Genomic DNA, 9,882 nt, shown 5'->3' with positions numbered 1-9,882 from the left:
ACCCAATTCTGGCTTCTGCCTCTGCCATGCCATTGTACTCAGTGACCCAATGACCTCCTTGAATCACAATCCAAAGGATGTTTTCCAACTTGTTTCATTCTTTACGAACTTTATCTATGCTACGTATAGCCCTGAGCACTTTTTATACACCATTTAATCTACTCTTCAAGACAATATTGAGGTAGGTACTATTATGATCCCCATTTTCAAAATGAGGAAACAGACTGGCAAACATTCTTCATTTTGAGGAAAGAAAATGAGGTTTAGAGAGAGTAAGTCAATTTGACGTGGATCACACAACTAGTAAGGGGTAGAACCCAGACTGGAAATGAGGTCTGTCTGACCCGGAAACTACCAGCATACACTGCATCTCTTTCCTCTCTGGCTTTCAGTACATCACTCTCTCCTGGAGTTACTTATCTCCTCACCCTCCTTCTCTGTTTCCTTTACGGGCTTCTCTTCTTTTATCTTCTAATGCCAGTGGGCCCTATGATGTTGCCCTCAATGCTCTTCTCTCTTATACCCACTCCATCTGACGGACCTCACTCATGTCTAATGCTTCAGTTGTTACTATATGCCAATGACCTCCCATCTGTGATTCTGGCTTGTACTTCTTGCAGTTTCCAGTTCCAACATTCTCACTCCATCACCTCGTGACATCACCTCCTGTCTGTGTCAGAGGAGCCCCCACCTTAGTATGTCCATTCACCGTCTTACCCTTGAAATCTACTTCTCCTCCTATGGTTGCTGTCGTTCAGCTGTCCACCAAATCCTATATATTCTGTCTCCAAAATGTTTTATGAATCTGTCCCCTTCTCTCTGCCCTTGTCAGTTCAGGTCCACACCACTTTTTTCCTTGGATTATGGCAAATAGTTGATTATTGCCCACCTTGCGTCCTCCAATTCATTTGCCAAAAATGTTTCAGATTGATTTTTTTAATAAAAATTTTATCACATTTCCTTCTTAAAATGCTTCAAACAATTTCTCTTAACCTTCCGGATAAAACCCCAATTCTTTATTATGGCCTACAAGATCCTTTGTAGTCTAGTCTAGTCCTAGAACACTTGTTGGAATTGTATCTCATCACTACTCATTTGCACTCAATTCTTTAGCCATGTTGTATCTCTCTGAAATTATTCTTAAGTGTTTATAATCAATTATATTTTCATTTCTTCTACATGTCTAAATTGTTCTTCTACTCATTCCCTTCCCTGCCTCCTGCCACCATACAGCATACACAAGCTTACATATTTTCTACTTAGCTAATTCTAACTCACTTGTCAAGATCTATCTCAAGAGTCATCTTCAAGGCCTTCTCTGACCACCCTCTCTCCACCCCAGTCCATGTTTCGGACCCCTCCCTCATGTTCCCATGGTACTCCAGATTTCGGTTGCAAAATTTGTAAGTTACCAACTCAATATCCTTTCCCCCTTCTTCCTTACTAACAGAAGTCCAATTCTGTTTAGTGTACAATGTGTCCAGTTAAAAATACTCATTGCCCCAGACTCCTTTGAGCCAAGAGAGATCCTGTGACCTACTTTGGTCAATGATATGTTGGTAGAATTCTGTTGGGTGTGGCTTCCAGAAAGCTACAGTTTTCCTAATAAAAACAGATGGACTTAGTGGGCACAGCCCTTGTCATTTACCCTTTCCCTGTCTTCCTGCCCAGAACACGATCAGAGCAGCTAGAAATAGAACAATCATCTTGTATCTGTGAGGATGAAAGCCAGACACAGAGGATGGGAGATCAGGAGGTTGGATAGAGCCTGATATTGCATGGCTTCCTTGAGCATTTGGACCGGCCCTGGATTGCCTTTCTCTGGACTTGTTGTTAGAACAAGTTCATCCATTAGATGAAACCACTACTGTTGGGTATCTGTTGTGTGTGGTCCAACACAATTCTGGCTGATAAACTCTCTCTTTTTCTTATCACGTATCAGGCTTAATTGTTTGCAGTTGCCTATTGTCTCAGTCCACCAGCAGATAATAAGATTTATGAAAAAAAGTGGGCTTTTTTATCAGTGCAGAAGCCTCTTCTGCCTTATCTCGCATCCACTTGGCCCTCTTTTTAGTCTGGCTTTGGCCATGGCAACCAGCAGACAAAAACTGAAAGTGCATTCTCTTAACTTTTTTTTTAATTTTTTTAACGTTTTGATTTCAATTTTGAATTTGATTTTGAGAGAGAGAGAGCGTCAGCAGGGGAGGGACAGAGAGAGAGGGAGACACAGAATTTGAAGCAGGCTCCAGGCTCTGAGCTGTCAACACAGAGCCCGACACAGGGCTCGAACTCACAAGCCAGTGAGATCATGACCTGAGCCGAAGTCAGACACTTAACCAACTGAGCCCCTCTCTTCATTTTCTATTGGGGGTTCTTTGCTTCTGCTAGATGACACCAAGAATCACTGAGCCATTCTGATTCTTACACAGAAGTGGAAGAAATTAATACCGCCAAAGATAATCTTTATTCAAGGGATTGAATATTGGCCAATTCCATATTTCAAGTGGGCAATTTTGAGGGACATCCTACACCATTCTCAGGGGGGTTCCAGTGGGGCTGGACCCTAGTTACCCACATTGATAAGCCAGCTCAGTATCATTTAGTTTCTTTCCCTATTTCATTATTTCCATTTCCCACTCTTGTTTATTTCCCAAAATAAAACTTCCTACCAGTAAGGCCTTGTCAGTCTCTGCTTTTGGAGGGAATGGTAGCAAAGACAACTGTGACTTCGTATCTCACCAGCACTTAGTGTGCTTCCCAGTTCTCTACAAATATTTGTTTGCTGATGCATAACTGAATGAATGGACTTCTTTTCCAATTATGCTTCTTTATTAAAACGGCTTTTTATTTCATTAAATAAATGAAGGAGAGTTAAGTTTCCGACTTCAGCTTAAGTCACAATCTTACGGTTTGTGAGTTCGAGCCCAGCATCAGGTTCTGCATTGGTGGTGCAGAGCCTGCTTGGGATTCTCTCCCTCTCTACCCTTTCCCCATTTGCATGCTGTCTCTCTCCCTCTCTTTCTCTCTCTCTCTCTACCCCCCCTCAAAATAAATAAATAAACTTTAAAAAAATTATAATCATTTGAAAAGTTAGTAGTGAAGATTAATAGCTCCTAGCTCCTACATAAAATACTAGCCACAGAGGGGAGAAACATAACAGCAGCGTCTATCCAGATTTCAACCAGTGAGGATCCCTGAATTACCAATATGACATTCATTGTCCCAAACACAGTGACACTTAGGCACTAACCCTTGGCTTGTTGATGACTGGAACATTAAAGCTAATAAAAGTCTTAAAATATTATAAAAATTTAAAGATTTTGTCAGGAAATCCCCAACAGCTATGACTATACAATCATGTTTTCCCCAACAATGTAACTCCAGTCCCAAAATAAATCTTCATATCTAAAACAGCTATAATAGAATATGCCAACCAATAATTTTATATTATCACACAATCAGAAGAGAAGTAACTAGTTTTTAGGATAATAAAAAAATGTTAGTCATAAAGCATTATTAGAAAATATGGGGCAACATTCTGTTACCATGGGCTTTGTTTTTAGATCGATGATTTAATAAAAATTCATGTGTCCCTTTCTGTTTATTTTTAAAAAGAGATAAAAACCTACCACAGTAAAATGCCTCTAGGTCTATGCATGGTGCTTCAGAAATTTAAAAAAAAAATTATTATCAAAGGATGACTATAGCCTCAACTCATCCAAAGAGCTCCTCCTACTGTTTTTTTCAAAATATAAAAGGAGTCTGAAGAGAGGAACTTTCATTGAAGAAGCAGACCATGACAAAATCAAGGAGCAGGAACCAAGAGAGTTAACACTCCTGAGTCAGAGCTGGGTCCCTGGTGCCCGGAGCAAGATGAACCAAAGGCCAGACTGACACCAAACAGCTTCCCGAGATTCTCAGGTCTCCCCTTCCCCACAAACTGCCTTGTCCAGGAACTGTGCTTACTTGCAACTTTATAGGGGCTTTCTGGCAATAATAGCTTAACTCACAAACATCAGCTCTACTCTGGCAGTAGCTTGAAATAGAGTCGTGGGTGAGAATTTTTTTTTTTTTTAATGTTTATTTTTGAGAGAGCGCAAGCAGGGGGAGAAAAAGAGGGGACAGAGAATCCCAAGAGGGCTCTGCACTGAGGGCAGAGAGCCTGATGCGGGGCTCAAACTCACGAACCCTTGAGATCATGACCCGAGCTGAAGTTGGACACTCAACGACTGAGACACCCAGGTGCCCCTGGGAGAGAATTTTTTAACAAGGCACCCCTTCTCATTGTCTCCAAACACTCCTTCAAGGGCAGTCTCTTTGCACACAAATCATCTTCGAAAGGAAACGAAAGATTTAACTCAGGCATAAAGCAATTATTTTTAAAAACGAGTGGTTAGTAATAAGTTTCTAATTTAACTTAGAATTAATTTTTAATTAATTAGAATTAATTTTTAATTAATTCTAATGACTTAATTAATCTCTGACATTTTTGGTGAACGGGTAGTAGATGTTGTTTTTCAATTCATGGACATGAGGACACACACCTGAACTACAAAGAGTATATTACAATGTGCAGAAAATAATAAAGGCTGGAAGGCTACACACTGAATTTAACATCGGTATGTGTGGGGAGGTGAGGAACTGGGGAAGAGAAAGAGTGGGGACTCTTTCTTCTTACTTAATATCATACTCTCTGTCCCTCAAAAGTAAATAAACATTAAAAAAAAAATTTTTTTTAAAGGGGGGCCTGGGTGGCTCAGTCGGTTGAGCGTCCAACTTCGACTCAAGTCATGATCTCACGGCTCATGGGTTCGAGCCCCGCGTCGGCTCTGTGCTGACAGCTCAGAGCCTGGAGCCTGTTTCCAATTCTGTGTCTCCCTCTCTTTCTCTCTGCCCTCTCCCGCTCATGCTGTCTCTCTCTGTCTCTTAAAAATAAATAAACATGAAAAAAAATTTAAATATCATCCTCTGTTGTTTGGATCTTTTACAAAAAGAATGTTTTTATGTGTCATTTCTGAAATTCTATTTTTTTTAAAGATCACTTACAATAATATTACTATCTGTGATATACTTACCCTTCTAGGCAGTGATCCATGTTCTCTGGTCACTTTTTCAGTCATTCCACACTAGCTCCCTTAAGGCACCAGCCCCCAAATCAGCCACTGCAGGGACTTCAAAGACCATTCTTGCAAAAGCAGGCATCTATGGACTGCTGATTACATGCCAGGCATTGTCCCAGAACTTTATCAGAACTATTTAATGTAATCTTCACCCACATTTGGCAGTACTAGGATTATAGCCATTCCTCAAAGGAGGAAACCAGGAACAGGGAGATTAAGTAAATTGCCCAAGACCGTTCAGCTGATATAGATGGAGCTGAAATTCAAATGCAAACAATTTGGCTTCAAGCCACACCCCTGATAACTATGCTATTTTATCTCCCTAAAAATGAAAACACTTCCCCGCCTCTGAGGGTTTACAATCTAGTTCGGGAGAACTGGAGTAACCAATCAGAATGCTATGTGCTAAATGGTCTGATGAAGGTATGCACTAAGGGAAATAAAGGAAGAAAATTTGAGTGTGGTTCAAAGGAATGGGGAAAGTCAAGAAAGGTTCCCCAGGGGTGCCTGAATGACTAGTCAGTTGAGCGTCCGACTTCAGCTCAGGTCATGATCTCACAGCTCGTGAGTTCGAGCCCCCCGTTGGGCTCTGTGCTGGCAGCTCGGAGCCTGGAGCCTGCTTCAGATTCTGTGTCTCCCTCTCTCTCTCTGCCCCTCCCCCCTCCTCTCTCTCTCTCAAAAATAAATAAAAACACTAAAAATCAAAAGAAAAAAAAAAGAGAAAGGTACCCAGAGGAAGCCTCCAGCCAAACCAAAAGCTGGTGTCACCACAGAGCTAAGGGAGGGGAGAGTCATGAACATCCACTATGCACCTGCTGTTTACTAGGCAATTGGTGAGTGTTTCACACAGAACATCTCATTCTGCCCCCATAATATGTGGTATTATCCACATTTTATGAATCAAGAGACTGATGCCCAAAAAGTAAAATAGCTTGCTTAAAACTGAACCAGACCCAAGATATGAACCTTTATCTGTCTAACTCAGAAGCCCATGCTCTTTCTACTCACTACCACCATCCCCCACACACACACACAATAGGAGGAGAAAAGGGAGAAATGACATGCAAAGAGAATGTATAGACATACATTAAAAACATCCTGACATGGGGCACCTGGGTGGCTCAGTCCGTTGAGCGTCCGACCTCGGTTCAGGTCATGGTCTCGCAGTCTGTGAGTTCGAGCCCCATGTAGGGCTCTATGCTGACAGCTCAGAGCCTGGAGCCTGCTTCGGATTCTGTGTCTCCCGCTCTCTCTGCCCCTCCCCCACTCATGTTCTGTGTCTCTGTCAAAAATAAATAAACATTAAAATAAAAAACCATCCTGACATGATAAACCTCCATGCTCTCAGAAACCAAAGCCATCCAACCATAGAAGGAACTCTCTTATAAGATGAAATTCTATCCCCAGAAAGGTTTATGCAAACGTTGACATCTGTCTGCCCATTGAGGAAGGTTTAAGGTGAAAGTTTAGACTACCTGACCTTTAGGGGCCCTTAAATCTAGAGATAATAATATTCCATTAGGCTAACTGGGTTTCCACAGTAACACAGATACGCAGAAGCCACATGTGGCCCTAGAATGGAGTGCTGCTTAGGATTGGTTCTGTGTCTGAGACAACATGGTCAGTTCTTTGAAAAAATAGATTGAGTCTCACCTTCTCTGTCATCCTGATCAAAGGCCTCACTCTTCTCAAGGTCATGCATAACCTTTAAGACATGAATTGAAGTGACCATTTCTCTTCTCTGTTCTCATCTCAATGTATTTCTCAGCAATGTTACACACCTCCTTCCTAAAACACTTTTTTCTTTTGTTTTTCCATAACATCCGTTGCTCCAGCTCTCCACCTACTGTGCTGGCTATTCTTTCTCTCTCCATCTCTTTTGCTGGCTCCTCCTTCTCTTCCCAACCTCTGGATTGATGTAACCTAGGATGCAGTTCTGGACCATCTTCTCTTGGATCTACACTCTCTCCTAAGGTCAGCTAGTCCAGTCCCTGGTCTTCAAATAACCAACCATATGCAAATGATGCCCTCAGTTACTTACACCTTCAGCTCTGACATATCTGACATCATTGTGTTTTCATGTCCAATAAACATGTGAAACTAACCACATTCAAATCAAACTGTAAGTGTCCCAGCCCCCTAAAATTCTTCTTTCCCATCTCAGTAGATTGCTCAGGACAAATACCTCTTCCCCTCAATCCTCACATCTAATCTATCAATATATCCTATTATTTCCACCTCCAAAGTATATTTTGGAATCAACCACTTCCCTGCATTTCCACTATCTCCACTTTAGTCCAAAGATCCTGGACTTAACTTGAACTGGCCCAGATTGTCTTCCTGCTGCCACTCCTGCTCCCATTGTGATTCTCCTCATGGTAGCTAGAACAATTTCTTTTGACTCTTCAACAGTTTCTGAATGACACATAGAATAAAATCCAAACTCTTCACTAGGGTCTTACAAGATCCCACAGAGCCCATGCCTGCCAGCCTCTCCTTCCTCATTTTCCATTCTCCCACCCTTGCTCATTAGGCTCTAGCCATAACAGCTCCTTCCAGTGCCTTGAACATGCCAAGTTTGCTGCTGCCTCAGGGCCTTTGCATTTGCCATTTCCAGTGCTCGAGATGCTCTTCTCCCTCACCTTCTTATAATTGACTCCATCTTATTGAAGAACATTCCCTCAGAGATGCCTTTTCTTATCCACACCCCTCACTCTCAACCACATCACCCTATTTGATTTTCTTCATAGACTCTATGTAAACTTATTTATTGTCTTAGTCCCACTGGACAGTAAGCTCTAAGAGAGCCAGAATTTCGTCCATCCTGTTCATCATTCCCAGTGCCCAGAATGATGTCTAGCACAAAATATGTACTCAATAAATACATGTTGAAGAAACAAATATTAGTATTGGAAAGAGGTTTTTGGTTCATTGAATCTAGTGAAGATTTTATCCCATAATTGGAGTTACAGGTGTTAAAAACTTGTCATAGACAAGTGATTACAAAATCCTGCACTGCTCAAGTTGACCCAACACGTTTACAACAGACTTACTAGTGGTGCTGGGAGAAATTGCAGCCAGTAACCCTGAGGCTCAATTCCTTTTGTTTTGCATCTTCAATTTCTTAATGTAGGAAAAAGAGCTTAAACGATGAATTGACCTGTTTCTTTCTGGCACAGTGTACTTCTGTGAAACACAGAGACATCAAGGCAGAAAGCCTGAAAATGGTACCAATTTGGACCAAGACATGAATTATGCTATTTATATTGTCAGATAAGTGTCTTGTTCCCCTAGGAAACTATCCAGAGTAATGTCGTGAGCCACTTCCAATTTCATATGGAAAACACCCACGTGGACATTCTCTGCAATTCCTAGTGAGTTCATAGTTCCATTGTAAGCACGTTTCCAAAAGCGTCCACCAGTTTTCAATAGTAAAGTAAATCTCATAAGGAGGATAAGGATTAGGTGTTATCAATATAAAGAGAAAATAATCAGTCTTAATCATGACTGCATTATGTGAAAAAAATGATTTCCTTTCATTGGATTTTTGGTTTAAACCGTTCTACTGAAATTGGCTCCTGAAAAGTTGTCTCAGGTAACTTATTTACAGTCATGATGTAGAAAAACACAATTTGCCACCAGTATCCTATTATTTCTACACTGCTCAGTTATTTGTGACCTGAATAAATAAGGCCCACTGGTCTAATAGGATGAGAAGGCTGCTAAGATATGTAGAAGCTAATATAAAACCCCCTGTCTCTTCTCTCCAAGAAGATGAGCTCCGTTAGATGAAGGTCATGATAGTCATAGGTCATAGGTCATGATACTTCGCAAAGCAGGGCTGTGTGCCCAGGGTCTTTCCATGCCGAGCCCTGCTTCAAAGGGGCACGTAGGGTGAAGTCATGGGACTGGCTTACATCAGGTGACTCAAAAGGAAAAATCTACTTTTTGTGTTGGCACCTGAATGCCTCAGGAAAATATATTTCAAGATGGAATTATCTAGATTATGTTTCATCATTTTCACGTTTCCTTTTGCATATCTAATCACAACTGAATATTTCATTTCCAATTCCTCTATTAGTGGTGCAACTATGAACAGATTTCATTTTCCCTGTTGGTAGTATGCCACATTGCTTGATAAGGCTTTAAAAGGTTCTTAAAGAAAGGGTGCCAGAATCAGGTGAAATATCACATCTCTAGAGAAGAAAGGCTACAGGTTACTCTGGCTTAGTGAGGACTTCCCAGCCATCAAAATTACTGATAAACACCTGCAATTCTTTGTTCTTCAAACTCCAAATCCTTCAGCCAATCCCCTGATATAGATAATCTACATCCTTCATTTGCTCCTGTTCATCTAACAAATGACATGAAGATACGATGCACCGATGAGATGAAATTGAGTGTGTGTGCACTTGCGTGTGAAAAGGAGAACATCTGTTTTCCCAGGCTGTGTCAAAGATGTACGATTCTTAACGACTTCTATCTAGGATTTACTTGTGATCAAATGTTTAAATTTCTCATCTTCTGAGCATCTGAGTCATACTAAATTAATGGAAGAAAAAGGTACTTGTTCACTAGGGGAACAAAACAGAATGCCACATTAAGAAATCGTTGGAAACTCTGGTAGCCACTAGGGCCATCCTCCTCTAAAAATGGGAGAAATAAGGTCACAGGAACTAAAGTTACATTCCCATTCAAATTAACACCATTGTCACCTCCTCATCTGAACAGTAAAGTCTTTTACAACAGGGTCTGTGTCATA

Source organism: Prionailurus viverrinus, chromosome B4 (assembly GCF_022837055.1).
Source record: "Prionailurus viverrinus isolate Anna chromosome B4, UM_Priviv_1.0, whole genome shotgun sequence".
NCBI classification, from domain to species: Eukaryota; Metazoa; Chordata; class Mammalia; order Carnivora; family Felidae; genus Prionailurus; species Prionailurus viverrinus.
This window is presented reverse-complemented; position numbering follows the sequence as displayed.